The following is a 16344-nucleotide window of genomic DNA, read 5'->3' as shown; positions in this document are numbered from 1 at the left end:
AACAATACAATTAACCAACAACCCACTACTTACAGAAATTAAGCAACAACTAACAACCCATAATTAATAACTACTGCGTAAAAGACTTTAATGTAACAACCAAATAACTAACTGCATATCCTAGACTATACTGAATACCCAAAGACCCTAGCTACGTCCATATCCTAGACTATACATTACAACCCCACTTTTCCAAGACCCTAAGTCCGTATCACTTAAGGTCACATTCTCCTATCAGACCCATGACATTGCCACCCAATAATCCCAAATCAATCAGATCCATTTTAACCAAAAAAAAACCCTAAATAATTTATAAACAAAATAAAACAAGGTAAGTATTCCTAGACATTCCAGCCTTGAGGCAACCAGAAATAACCTCAACAAATCAAGATTTTGGACCTAGTGTGCCTATAATCTGTCATCGCTAAGAAACTCTGCAAAAAAATCATAATAATAAAAAAAAAAATCAATCGAAAGCAATAATGAAACTGCAGATTTTAAACTAATAATAATAGTTCCACTAGAATGCTTATAGATTTTGATGGCTCCAGAACTGAAGCATTCCTTATAGGCTCCTCCAATAACAAATGATTTGAATGCATCCTTCTTTCCAAGTTATTAATAACCACTACACTCCTCTTTCAATTATTAAAGACAAACAAAGATGACTCCTAAGGAAGGGAGGATTTGTGTTGTTTTCTGAACCTACTAAAGTCGCAATAACAATATAAACAATAGACCTACGCCGCTTTGGATGGTAATTTTTTAAAAATGAATTTTTAAAATTTTAAATTATTTTTATAAAACATTGTATAAATCAAAAACTTAATATAAACATTTAATCAAATAAATCAATAATTATTTATATAAATAAATAAAAGTTGTTAATAATAACAAAAAAAACTGAAAAATAGAGAAAATAATGTAGGTCAAGATATTTAATACGAGTCATTTAACCAATTGTGTTTAATGAATTTATTTATAAAAATCAATTGTAACAAAAATTGACATACACATAGAATTTATTGAATAAAATAAAAGGAAAACAATTATATTCAAGGTTGCTCATATTAAAAATATTTTTTAAAAAAAATATATTTTTAAAAATAAGTTTAATCTATATAAAGTATATAAAAAATAAATTATAGATGAATCACATTAAGCTCATAAAAAAATTAAACACACTCAATATAATAATAATAATAATAATAATAATAATAATAATAATAATAAAATAATAATAAATTGTTGTTTCAAAAAGGCTAAATAAGCCAAATAACTCACAAAGAAGTGATATTAATCAAAACATAAATGCAAAAATTATTTTTAAAAATATATATAAAAAAGTAGTATTTAAAAAAAATTATATATATAAAGAAAAGAATGGTGTCAGGTATTGTGGGCCTGGTAAGTCAGGCATTGTGGGCTTGGTAAGTCAAGCCTAGCGCATGGCCCATAAAGAAAGGGTTGCATGCAGGCCTGCAAGTCTAGTTTCATGTGCGCGGGCTTTTTTTTTCTAAAGTTAATGGGGCGAACAATGCGTTCTTTTCCAAAAACAAATGACGATGCGTCATCTATAATTTCCTAGAATCCGGCCATTGTGGTGGCCGGAAAAACAGGGCTCTTGTTTTTTCAACCCACTTTTAACCCAAAACACCAAGGAAATACCTTTGGAACCTTGTATAACCAATCTATGGCCTCCCAAAATGCAAAAAACCACCCCAAAACCCATAATCAACCTGAAACAAAAAAAATCTTCTAAAGCTCAAATCTTTTTTTATTTTAGGTGTTTTCAAGGTAAGAAAACACTTAATCTTAACTCCCTTCATCATATGGAAACATTTGACACAAAATCGACCTGTTTTAGTGGTTGAAATCATTGTCAATGATAATTTTCTCTTTTTAAGCCGGAATTCTGCAAACCCCTCTCTTTTCCACTGAAAAAGGACTAAAAAAAAGAAAAATACAGTATGATATCAAAATGTAATATTAAAAATCATAAGGACCGATTACCTAATAGTTTTAAAAGATAGAGGACTAAAATGAACTTTTCAAACGAATTACAGAGCTGACACCCATTTACCCGTATTTTTCACTTAAGCCCGCTTCCTTTCAATTCAACCCTCACCCAAAAAAAAAATGCAATTAGGCTCTAATTTATGCTAAAAAAAGGCTCAATTGTGTAAAAGAAAAGTTTAAAGATCAAATTGAAAATTTTCAAAAATTTCACTATTGACATTCACAGTAAAATGTGAGAGGATGAACAATAAAGTGGTTATAGTAAAAAATGTCACATGCTTTATAGTTTCTTATAACATATGCCTCTCCTGTTCTACCAAGCACCACTAATAAACTGTGTTTTGTTTTCTTACTTTAAACACAAACCTCGTATTAGTCCTCCTTAACTTTCCATTTCTTTCATTTGGTTATTGTCGACAAATTACTTATATCCGCTTAGTGTACTAGTATTGAATGGACTGAAGGAATAGAAACAGTTTGGTTAGAGGAATAAAAACAAAGACATAAAATAAATATCATTGATATTATCTTAAAGTGAATTTTTATTTTTGAAAAATAGAAGGTAGAGAAGACATGTCTCTTTTGTTTTTATTATCTACATCTCTCATGTCTTGAGAAAGTAATCAAATGTTATCTTAGAGATGACATTTTAACTTTTTCATGTATTCAACAAATCTTATTATATAAGAAAATCATCATTCCCCTTCTTATTTAAACATTTATAACTTTATTATTGCTTTATTTGTGTTTTTTTACCTAACTAACAATAGTTAATCATTTAATGTGGGATAATTACTGTTAATGTTTTCTTCAATTATTTTTGAAGAAGATATGATCCATTAGGGAAATTTATTGGATGGGGGATTCAAATGATAAATTTGGTAGTTTGGGGGCTAGATTGATATTTTATATATTGTTGGGGATTGTTATAAGGTTTGCCTTTATTATTATTATTATTATTATTATTATTATTATTAGGGTAATTTATAGTTCGCATTCTGTTGTTTAGTCAACTTTTTACTTTATTTCTATTCTTTCAGAATTTATAATCTATATCCTTGAGTTTACAAGTTCATAATAATATACATCATCACTCCAACACGTCAAAAAAAGTGAACAAAAATATTTGGATTATTTGTAGGATTGTTATATATTCTATTTAATGACTAAAGAGCTTATGTTGCGTGAAAATAACAAAAAAAACCATTAAAGTTATCATTGCTTATTTTCTAAGAAACTAATCGTTGCACATTGCATTAGAAAATGTCATCCTTAAATATTTTTAACTATATTTCTTCTTTTTTTTCTTATCTTTTCCAACCACAAACACAATCAAATTCTTCATAGTGTTTTTACACACTATTCTCTTAACTAAGTAACCATTTTCAACAATTAAAAATTCTAACAACATTATAACACAAACACATCATTTGAGTAAAAATACGTGTTAAAATTTCATCGTACACACCTAAGAAAATTTCATCACACAACAAAAAAATCAACATAAAAGTACAAAAAAAATATAGTAAAAAATTCCCTCACAAACACTACCCAAAAATCCAAAACACACACTACCCAACAACAAACATACACTACCAAGTGTTTTAGAACAACAAGCACACACATTATCAACATATCATCATCTACATGAATTTATAATAGCATACAATCTTGTACCAACTCAAATAAAGTAAAGTTCAAAATGAAAAGCGCATGAACTATGGAAAAAAAGAAGCTGTCAAGATATCGAAAACAAAAGCTAGTAAAAAACAAGTTTATTTTATGGATGTGATTATGGGTCATACAACAATACTTTTATTGATTAGTGTAAACCTCCAAATAAATTTGAATTAACTACGGGGGGAGTTAATGATGTTGAGTGAATATTAGATGAAGTAAATAAAATGAAAGATAAATTATGTAGAGTTTGGATCAATAATAGCAATATGAAGGCAAGTTTGCAATTGTAAGGTTATTGTAGGTAGTTAATTTAGTGTGTATAATCTCAATGTTTTTAACTATTAACACCAATATTTTAACACAAATGAAATAAAATAGAATTATCTCTACTAGTATTTTCTAGTAAACAAAATACATAAAACATCAATATCAAATATAGCAAAACAAAGCATTGACTAACATTTTAAAACAAAGATCCATAATATTTTCTGTTTGCTTGAAATAGTTAAAACAAACTCATAAAGATCCATGATATTTATGTTCTTGTTGCTTTAAATGGTTAAAACAAACCCATGTTGCTCAAAATCACCATTCATCTACATTCTTGAATCATTATAGCTAGTTTGATAAAGTGTTGAGAATCCTTACTAGCACCAACTTGAAATTTCGAAGAACATTGATTACTACTACAACTTTAATTACACTAACATAACTATCATGCATATTTATAACTGATTAGTACTTAAAAGTGTATTTTTATCAAGGTTTTATATCATCATTTTGCACTTGAAGTATCAATAACTCCTTAACTAAAGCATGTTTTATAATAACAAGTCTGATACCATAAGATACCTTTAATTTATGGTAAATATTCATCTTAAATACAGGCCTATCACATAAATGAAAGGATTGATTGATGAGTTTAAGTACGGAAATTGAAAGGACAAAGAGAGGGCCAAACTTAGAAAAGAGATGTTGGTTTAGTCCAAACTAGAACACTATTCGGTCATTGGGTCATATCTGGAGCTGTAGATCTTGGATTTAGATCTGCCTTATATGGATGGAAAGCTAAGACATAGGCCTAAAACTTTCATGGGAGTCCAAGATTTAAAAAGGTCATTTTCAAGTCCAAATTGTAGTAACAACAGAGAAGTCTGAATCTGTCCTGCAGCCCAGATATTGTTTAGTATTCAGCCCATATCTCGAGTTCTAGAAATCCAAATGACCTCAACTTTTTTTTCCTGGAAAGCTGAGACAATTTCCTAGAACTTTCATGATTTAAGTCTATTCAAATTATGACCTTATTAATGACTTTTTGGCAGACAAGAAGATAAGGATTGTCACCAAGTCAAGATGTGGCCACCCACTAAATAATTAGTCAACAAATCAATAGTTTCGAACTTTGGCCTATAAAAGGAGGCATTTGCCATGTATTTAGGCATCTTGTTTTTCAGATCAAGATCATGCTCTTGCTCTCTCTTTATATTTTGTAATGCTTAAGTTTTGCTTATATTAATCTCTTGCTTATGCTTTTCATTTCCTTTCGTTGTTTATTTATGTTTCTCTCTTTCATTATGTTTAACTAAGTTTATCATGTCAAGGTGAAAATGTTACACTAGTGGTGTAAGAATAAGTATAATATAAACTCAACATGGACCTTAATGTTTGATACTAACATGTTTTATATTTGTTATCTTGTTCACTTTTAATACTTTGCTTGTTAAATGGTTAATCTAGATTTATGTTGTATAACCCCTGGTACAACAAATACTTGGCACTTTCATAACCCAACCGTATGGTATAACCGACACCTGTGCTATGAAAGGAAATTGATTTGTTGTTAACATAAGTTATAATCATGAATGCCTGACAACATTTACAAGTATTAGCATTATTCGAATAAGATAACTAATGTAATCATGTTAACAATTTATAATCCGATTGGAACCTCCTTTGTATGTGGTTTCCAGTTGAGTAATAAAAAGAGTTTATACTATACTTGTTTGAAATACCATTAGTGAATCCTCTAACCTTGACAATCATTTAATCCTTACATCAATATCACATCTCAAAGCTCTCTTTAACTTATTATTATTGTTGTTGTTGTTGTTGTTATTTATAATTTATATAGTTAACCTCCATGTGGTTCGACCCCGGTCTTGTCGGGTTATTTATTACTTCGACACTCCTGAACTTGAAAGAAGACATCAATCTTTTGGTCGTGTCAAGTTTTTAGCGTTGTTGCCGGGAAGGTAAATTCTTGTATAAATTATAATATTTATTTTATTTTCTCTTTTCACTTTTCGTGTATCTAACTTTGTTTTTTTTTTTTTTTTGCTTTCTTCTTCCTTTTATTCTCTTCCTACACGTGCATGAGAGTTTGGTCATGTACATTAAGTGGTAGACTTTGTAGGGTATCCTCATCATTTTCAGAAAATATGGCCGAAGAAGATAATCAGTCGCTTCATAATGAGAATAATGAGAATAATCGTTTGAGAACACGTAGAGACCATATGAATCCCACAAGAACAAGTGCACCCTCATGCATAGTTTTTCCTCCTGATGCATCTCATTTTAATTTTAAGCCAGGTATTATTCAACTTTTACCTTCTTTTCATGGCTTAGATTTAGAAAATCCATACTTGCATTTAAGGGAATTTAAGGAGGTTTGTAACACCTATAATGACTCAAATTATAGCATGAACACCATTAGATTAAAGCTTTTTTCTTTTTCATTAAAAGATAAAGCTAAAACATGACTACACAATTTGAGACCAGGATCTATTCGTGCTTGGGATGAAATGCAACAACAATTTTTAAAGAAGTTTTTTCCGTCTCACAGAACAAACTCTTTCAAAAGACAAATCATCATTTTCACTCAAAAACCATGAGAAACATTTTACCAATGTTGGAATAGGTATCGAGACTTACTTAATACTTGCCCTCATCATGGTTTTGAAACATGGAGATTGGTTTCACGTTTTTATGAAGGGTTAACACTTAGAGATAGGCAAATGGTTGAATTAATATGTAATGGAACTTTTGAGGATAAAGACCCTAATGAAGCAATGGAGTACCTAGACTTGCTAGCTGAAATGCTCAAAATTGGGACACTACAGACACTTATGAGGCACCAAGTAAAACCCAACCTCATACATCTAGTGGAGGTATGTACAACCTTAGGGAAGATCATGACCTCCAAGCCAAGTTTGCATATTTAGCTAGAAAAGTCGAGGCACTAGAATTAAAAAAGAGTGGTCAACTAAAATCTATTCAAGACATTGTTTGTCAAATCTGTGAAACCAATAAACATTCAACCAATGACTGTCCAACTTTGCCTTCTTTTAAGGAATGTCTCATGAACAAGCTCATGCTTTAAATAGTTTCCAAAGGCCCAATCATAACCCATACTCGCAAACATACAACCCTGGTTGGAGAAATCACCCAAATTTCAATTGGAAGAGTGATAATAATAATGCACAAACTTCACAGCCACCGTTTCAAGCAAACCATAATTTCCAAAATTCTCATGGATATGCACCTCCTTATGCTCCCCCTTCTAGAAGAAATCTTGAGAAAACATTGCATGCATTCATTGAAAAGCAAGAGACAATCAACACTCAACTTGCTCAAAGCATGACAGATTTTAAAGATACTCTTGCAAAATTAACATCTGCTCTCAGTTTTCAAGAGAAAGGTAAGTTTCCATCTCAACCACAGCAAAATCCAAAGGGGCAATACAATGCAAATGCAAGTAGTTCTGGAAGCCAACACATAGATCAAGCCAAATCAATCATCACTCTTCGCAGTGGTAAGGTTATTGAAAAACTCATTCTTAAACCTTGTGAGAAAGATGATGAGTCAATCTCTAAGGGTAAGGAAGGGGTTGAATCTGAACATTGTAAAGAAAAGACTGATTCTTCGCCAGCACTTCCATTTCCTCATGACATGACCAAACATAGGAAAGTCAATCACAACTCTAAAATCTTTGAAACTTTCAAGCAAGTAAGGATTAATATACCTTTGTTGGATGCTATTAAACAGGTACCTTCTTATGCTAAATTTTTGAAAGATCTGTGCACCGTGAAGAGAAAACTAAATGTGAAAAAGAAAGCCTTTTTAGCCGAACAAGTAAGTGCCATTCTTCAGAACAATAATGCTTTGAAATATAAAGACCCTGGTTGTCCTACAATTTCTTGCTTTATTGGAGAACATAAAATTGAAAGAGCTTTACTTGATCTTGGAGCTAGTGTGAATTTACTTCCATATTCAGTCTTTCAAAGTCTCAATCTAGGTGAGTTAAAACCAACTTCTGTAACTCTTTTACTTGCCGATAGATCTGTAAAAGTGCCTAGAGGAATAGTTGAAGATGTGTTAGTACAAGTCGATAAATTCATTTATCCTATGGATTTTATTGTCTTGGATACACAACCTGTTGAAGCATGTAATTCATTTCCTGTTATTTTAGGACATCCGTTTCTTGCAACTTCTAATGCATTGATTAATTGTAGGAATGGACTGATGAAGCTATCATTTGGAAACATGACATTGGAGATGAATATTTTCAACATTTGCAAGCAACCTGGAGATGATAATGATTTACAAAGAAGTAGATTTTATTGAAGAATTAGTTTATGATCAACTTGAATCTACTTTGAGTAAAATTGAGTTGGATGAATCTGAAGATTTACAAATGATTTATTCCCAGGAAGAAATCACAGATGAAAAAGGCACCAAAAATGTTGATGCATATCTTTTATCAAGAGTGACAACATATTCGACATCCGACATCACACCAATCGATGATTACTTTCCTAACAAATCCTTACTTTCTCTTAGTTCAATGCCTTGGTTTGCTAAAAATATCAATTTTCTTACTTCAGGATTTTTGCCAGCTCACTGGAGTACTGAAGACAAAAGAAAGTTTTTGAGCGACGTGCAAAAATTTTATTGGGATGACCCTTACTTATTCAAATATTATCCTGATCAAATATTTCAAAGATGCATTCCTGACAATGAGGTAAGTATTGTTATTAAACTTTGTCATTCTGAGGCATGTGGGAGTCATTTCTTATCAAAAAAGATGACTGCAAAAATCTTACAATGTGGATTTTATTAGTCCACCATGTTCAAAGACACACATGTGTTCTACAAAGCTTGTGAAAATTGTCAAAAGTCAGGATTTATTTCAAAACATAAGGAATCTTTAGATAATCTTCTATTGACTTTTGAGACATATCCTGGTGGAGATGTGCATTGTGCATTTCAAGACTTATGATCCCAATTCCATAAAGAACATGATCGACTTAGTCTTGGGAATCTGACTATAAAAGACCATGTTTGCCAGCTTTTAAGAAAACTAGATGGGAAGCCTATCCCCGACCCATAGAGGGCGTTGAAGCCGTTCTTAGACGTAAAACCAAGGGAAGATGTGAGCCACAATCACAGCTACCTGTACATACACATGCTCTTTTTTAAATAAATACATAAATAGAGAGAGAGAGAGAGAGAGAGAGAGAGAGAGACTCCAGCTGGCCTATATATAAATGGTATGATTGCATTTTCAATTTCTCATCTATAAAATCTTCTCTTCCTTCCCTTCATTTCTACTCAACCCATACATTCAACAAATATAGAAGTGTGTAGAAATGGCAGGTTCCTCAAGTCATCACATCAGAAATATTTGTGTTTTCGGTGGATCCAGTCCCGGAAAAGAAAAGGAGTTTTTAGAATCAGCAAATCATCTTGGTCAGGTACTAGCTGAGAGAAAAATTCATTTAGTGTATGGGGGAGGCAGCCTTGGGTTAATGGGGGGTGTGTCAATAGCTGCATTTTTAGGAGGTAGTCAAGTTTTGGGGATCGTCCCCAAAGCTTTAGCAAAAGGGGACATCATTGGAAAAACAATTGAAGAGGAACTACAGGTCTCCACAATATCTGATCGATTGAATGCAATGTTTAACCATGCTGACGTCTTTATTGTCTTACCAGGTGGTCTGGGCATATTGGAAGAGATCTTTCATATTTCCTTTTGGGCCCAACTACACATTCACCATAAACCTATAGGTTTATTAAATGGTAGTGGTTTTTATGATAATTTGTTGTCTTTTCTTGATCAAGAAGTGGAACAAGAATTTCTAACATCTTCGGCATGACAAATCATAATCTCTGCTGCTACTGCTGAACAATTGATTGACCAACTACAATCTTTCATCCCTGTAATTGATCCTTCCATCAATATCACATCTCAAAACTCTCTTTTTAACTTATTATTGTTGTTGTTGTTGTTATTTATAATTTATATAGTTAACCTCCCTATGGTTCGACCCCGGTCTTGCCAGGTTATTTATTACTTCGACACTCCTGCACTTGGGAGAAGACATCAATCTTTTGGTCATGTCAATAACACTAACTTATGTTTATGTTGAGGGTTGAGAGGAGACACCACTTCTATTATTATCTGCCAATACCACTAGAACCCCTTGTCGGCACCACTAGAACCCTTGGTAACACTATTAAACCCTAGCAACACCTCTGAACTCCCTGCTAACACCTCTAGATCCCTTGCCATCACCATCAAATCCTTTATCACCACTGCTATTTGTAAGTTATGCAACACCATCTCTCTACCATGTTCTGGAATTATGACCATATTGTTTATAAATGTTACATCTATGTATGAAAGCCATTTTGCTTATATTACCAAGCTGATCTAAAACCTATAAAATGAGATGTAATTGATCTTTTTTTTCTTCCCATTTTATATCATATTGGAAAGGTTATTACACATAATGTATTTCTTAGTAATTACCTTATAGATCCTACATCCATCTATATGAAGAAGAAATCATGTAAAGAAGAGGATTCTTATTTGTACAAATAGTACTTCGAACTTGGAACGAGCATAAAGATACTTTTTATCCTTTGAGTTGTTCTACTAGATCAACTGCTCAAGACTTTGGTCTCTACCCTATATATATATATATATATATATATATCTTTTATTATATTCATATATTCTTTCTTAGTCTACCTACACTCCTTTTAAAGTTTGGAGGTAGAACAATTATATCTCATTCTTTAGATTCTATATAAGCTTTTAGTAATAGGTACACCACCTTAGTGTATGTCTTTCCAAATGTTTTAACAATGTAATACTTATGACAAAAATTCTCTAATTTTATTCTCTTATGAATAGACCATATGTCTTTATGGTATGCTAGACATAATCCATTTATCACATGAGCATTTTTTTTAGCCATATCAATATAAATTTTGGTTTGGCCTTCAGAGACTTTATATTCATTAGAATTTGTTGCAAGTATTTTTATATTTCTTGACTTCTCAACACAACAACTTTCTAATATAGGGTGTAGTCTTTGTTTCCCAACTTACAACCTTAGTAAATTTATCTTGAAACCTAGACATAAGTTTCAACCTAATATTCACTAGTAACATAATAACTGACATACTTTTATTTTCCAATCTAACTATTGAATGACTTAGCTAAACTGCTAGTTATATTTTTAACCTTAACTTTGGCATTAAACAAATACCTAGCCCAAGTCTTATAAGGGATGTTATTCAACCAATTTAAAACTCCAGTATCAATATCTCTAATATCTCTCTAATGGATAATGTAATTGAGATTTGTGTAAGCTTTTAAGGCGCCCTAAAATCTATTTTCCATTTCCAAACCATGAGATCTTTTTTTTAGATTGGCATATATATGCCTTGAACAATGTTTATATGTTACATTTGGGAAAATCTTGGCAACAACTTCAGGTAGACTTTACAAAAAAAAAAAAAGGAAAATATTTACAATTAGAGGGGAAAAAAAGGTAAAACAAATGCAAAAGTTACATAAAACAAAATATAAAGTGAAATATACCTTGTGTCTATTAGACATAATGAAAAATAACCTCTAAGGTATTCCATTCTTGAAGGACCCATATAGAGCATATAAGAATCATTGTCATGTGTTGTTGTTTTCAAACCCAACAATTGTATACGCAATAAAAAACAATCCATTATTGTCATCCAAACCTATTACCGATAATAAGACATCTCCATATGGACCATTGAGATGACATCAATCAATCCTGATGAATTTTCGATAACCATTAACAAGGTTATCCTTTATATCTTCTAAACTACATAAACTCGTTGAAACGTTCTTGGTGAATGAGCATCCAAAATTGAAATTAGGGTCACACCCTAAAAAAAATAAAAACTCGGATTATATTGTTTCAACAACTAGATATATCTTGGGAGTCCTTTAAAATACTATTTGTGGCTTCCTTCAACAAAGTATTTTGCATTTGTCCTAGCTCTCCAAATTTGTAATCCTAAATTTATCATCCAAAATTATTTCAAGGGCTTTATTTGAGATGTTTAGTTTGGCATTGATTATTAGTAGAAACATCTTTGTTATCCATGTTGAACTAACAACTATTATATATGTAGATCGAATGCAAATATGATTATCTCTCAATAACATTACCATGAATCTTGTGCTACTATACCAGGGAAATATATATCCTCCATAAACAACCATCACCTATACATATGACTTCAACCTTCTCTTTTTTATTGATATATTTTTTCAAATAATATCTACCATCCACTTTATATTCTTTCGAAACATCTTTAAAGTTGTAGACATTAATGAAAATTTGGCACTCTTCAAACTTATTGATCCATTAATTGTAATCTTAAATCTCTTACATTTAAAACCAATTGTTGAATCAACATTCTTCTAATTCTACTTCTTTCTCCCTCTTATATATTTCTCATCCTCATTACCACTTTTAAATGTTTCACTAACTTCAATATCAATATCATCATCATTATCACTACTTAACTTTTATTAATTCTTAAAGTTAGAGGCACCATCTAATATTTAACCAACATCACCATGTAATCAATCAGTCCACTCATGTTCAATTTTTTAGTTTTGTTAAAAAAATTCAAATCCTTCCTAATCAAAAGGAATATAGTCATCATCGTCTTACTTATATTCATTAATAACCTTCTTTATTTACACCAAAAGTACCAACAAACCCTATCATTTCCAACATTAACACCTGAAGTACCCATATTAGCACTAGACTTACCAATGCAAAACTTATCATCAACATCATCTACATCAAGACCTTCTTTCTCAGTAAGTAGTACTACTTTAATGTTTCTATCAACATCATCATATGCTGCAAAATATTTAGTTTCAGGCGGCTTGTCATTATTAGGTTTGTCTGGATAACACATTAGCATTCTTAATGTTAAAGGAGTAGAAGTATGATCAAAATTAATATATAGATGAATCTCCTCCACCTTCATGCATATTAAATACTTGCAACATCGATGCATCATCAAAAGTTGGGCTCTCTACATTATCCGTTATATGAAAGTCATTCAAGTCTATGTCAAATACTTACTTGCACATAAATAATATGTTTATATAAGATATATAATGATAGTTGTAACTTCTTTTGATATATGAAGAATTGTCATGATAAGCAAAGATATTTGGCATTTTGTATCTTGTATGATGTACAATACAATATTGAATACATGTTAAACAATATTTATATAAAGGTTAAACCTTAATTAAGCATGCTTTCATCTAAGAAATTAAAATTAAGGTTGTGTAAATAGTAACTAATGCAACCATATTATTCGATAGTTTCACCCATATTTAACTAGTGGCCTATGTTTTATATATAAAATGCCTTGATATTCTTTGTTTTATGTTTTGAAGGCACTTTTGGATGAAAGATGCAAAAAGGAGTAAATTGGAGATAATTGGCAGATTTGACTTTCAGTCGATGTTTTGTGCAGAGCGTGAGCTCTAGAGGTTGAAATGAAGTGATTCTAGTGGCATTAAAAAGCTAACATCCATACCTTTCTGGACATCTAAGGCAAGAAAATATAGTAAGTAAGAGTATGGAAATCGCAGCCTTCAAAGTCAAATCTCGCAATCTGCCAGTGTTGACCTTCGGCTATTCCGACTTAAATATCTGGAGCTACAGAAGTCCAATTGATGCAAACTCAATTTTTTTTGGATTTCTGACTCCAAGGTCTATAAATGCTCCACATTTTAGCCAAAAATGATGTCATATGAGGGCGATATGATTTTTCAAAGATTACAACTGAATTCTGCCAGCAAACAGGTTTCGTGAAGAAACGAGTCCAAATTATGTTTCGAAGCATCTAAATCGATGTCCAAGTTTTTATTTCAGCAATTTAGCTCCTCTAAGTCAAAGCTTGAAGATTTCATGCAATGTTATTTCTCCTTTTTTAGGAAAATAGTTATTGAAGTACTTAAATGTAAACAGTCTACTTAAGGGAGGACTATTTTGTAAAATAGAGACTAGGGTTTTCTAGGATATAAAAAGAATGAGAGAAGAGAAGGGGGGCAGCCAGCGAAGAGGAGAAAAACGCCCCCCTCCTCTAAGAAACACGAAATTATGCATTCTTTCTTCTTTTTGATTAGTTGTTCAACAAACATGCAAGGCTAAACACTTTTTCTTGGTTGCAAGGACACGGAAACCTTCGGATTTCAAGAATTGTGAGATTTATTTTACCTTTTCTTTTCAGTTTATATGATGAATATGTTTGTTCTCCTATGCTTATTTTTCCTATGATTGTTTATTTTAATTGCTAAAGCGGACTCTAAGTTATTATTGTAGACAATCTATTGCTAAGTTTGATATCAAAACCGGAGTTGTAATATATGAACTTGTGAAGCAACTGAGTTTAATAATTATGGCGGATCTACGTTATTAATCTTAGGGAGAACATTCAATCAAATCAAACATAGACTGCATACAATTATGTTTTCTTAATTAATCAACTTATCTAGTTCTTAAGGCTGCCATTGAATTAAATTAATAGTGCAGACACTGTGGTTGTTTGATAGTCAAGGTTAGTTATACTGCGGATCCATTAACTAACCAATGTTAAAAAGAGATAAATATTTAGAATATAAATTGATGTTTCGTTTCCATGATCAGTTCTGATTTCTGTAGGTGGATGTGTGCTTGCAACCAAGGTTTGTTCTCTTGATAATTTCTGATTTTATTAAATTTTGTTTGATAGTTTTCTGTTTTCTTTTGATTTAGCCTAGATAACGTCCACCCCCCCCCCCCAAATTGCATATCATCTAGCATAAAAATCTGACTTGAATCTTCTTCGTGGAATCGACCCCTTGCTTGCTCTATACTATCTTGTGTGTTGTGTTTGAAGTTAGGGTAATTAATTTGTGCGACTGAAACATCGCAACAAATTTTGGCGCTGTTGCCGGGGAAGTAATTTTAGTTGATTCTTGTGCTATTATTTTTATTTTCTATGATTGTTATTTATTTTTCTAAAAAAAACAAAGAAACAGAATTTTTGCTTGCAGCGGTATTGTTCATTACAGCAGCAGTACTGTTCAAAACAGATTTATTGGTGGAATTAGGTATCGGCCTTTTATTTTCTAAAGGAAAACGATGTTCTAAATAGGACTAGTGATTTATCACTAGCCTCAACCTATCGAGGCCAAATTCCACTGTTTTCTAGGGTTTTTAGGCAGTTTTAGTTTTCTAGCGTAGGATTTTCGTACAATTTGCATTGTTTTCGATCTCTCTTGTGTGGTTGGTTTCTTTTGATTTTTCTTGATGATTTATGCCGGTAACCCGTTCTACTAATCAAATTCAAGTGTAGTTGGATCTCGAAATAGAAAAAACTTTACGCAAGTTACGAAAGGAAGCTCGCCTCAACACCATGGTTGTTGCACGACAACAGACACTCAAGGAGCTTGCTGCTCCTAACGTGGAAAATCAGCCATTGTGCATAAACATCGACAATAATGTAAACTTTGAGCTCAAATCTGGTTTTATACATTTGCTACCAACATTTAATGGTCTTGCATGAGAAGATCCTCATACTCATCTCAAAGAGTTCCATATGGTTTGCGTTGGCATGAAACCGAATGGAGTTGATGAAGAACATGTTAAGTTGAAAGCTTTCCCTTTCTCTTTAAAAAGGGCAGCAAAGGTATGGTTTTTCTCTATTCTCTCAGGTTCCATTGGAACTTGGAATGCCATGAAGAAGATTTTGCTTGAAAAGTATTTCCCAGCATCTCGAGTTGCCAACATAAGGAAAGAAATATGTGGGATTCGACAATTTTATGGAGAGACATTTTTCGAGTATTGGGAAAGATTTGAGCAACTGTGCATTCAATGCCCTCATCATCAAATACCCAATCAGCTGCTCATTCAATATTTCTATGAAGGATTGATGCTTACTAACAGTAGTATCATTGATGCTGCAAGTGGAGGGGCATTGGTAGATAAGACACCCAAGGCTGCATGCCAATTGATGTCAAACATGGCAGCCAACTCGAAACAATTTGGCACGCGTGGAGACTTCGCAAACAAACGAGTAAATGAGGTAAGTATTTCTAACCTTGAAAATAAAGTTAATGATCTTACTTCTCTTGTGCGTTCTTTGGCCTGTGGAAATGTACACCAGGTGAAAGTTTGTAGCATATGTTCCTTACAAGGACATACCTCAAATATGTGCCCAACAATGCAAGAAGATTACATTGAACAGGTTCATGCAGTTGATGGAGGATTTAACGGACAGTCCCGGGGTAAATATGAT

At 32.1% G+C, this 16344-nt stretch overlaps 1 non-coding gene across 1 annotated transcript; it reads right to left on the bottom strand.

Moving 5' to 3' along the window:
- Positions 1-15831: 15831 nt before the first annotated feature.
- Positions 15832-15938, bottom strand: LOC127904459 (small nucleolar RNA R71). The gene has a single exon (XR_008057666.1). It is a non-coding gene; the product is annotated as a small nucleolar RNA R71 (small nucleolar RNA).
- Between the last annotated feature and the right edge of the window lie 406 nt (positions 15939-16344).

Source organism: Populus trichocarpa, chromosome 16 (genome assembly GCF_000002775.5).
Source record: "Populus trichocarpa isolate Nisqually-1 chromosome 16, P.trichocarpa_v4.1, whole genome shotgun sequence".
In the NCBI taxonomy this organism is placed as follows: domain Eukaryota; kingdom Viridiplantae; phylum Streptophyta; class Magnoliopsida; order Malpighiales; family Salicaceae; genus Populus; species Populus trichocarpa.
Note: the sequence above shows the minus strand (reverse complement) of the source record. Positions and strands in the feature narration are given on the sequence as shown.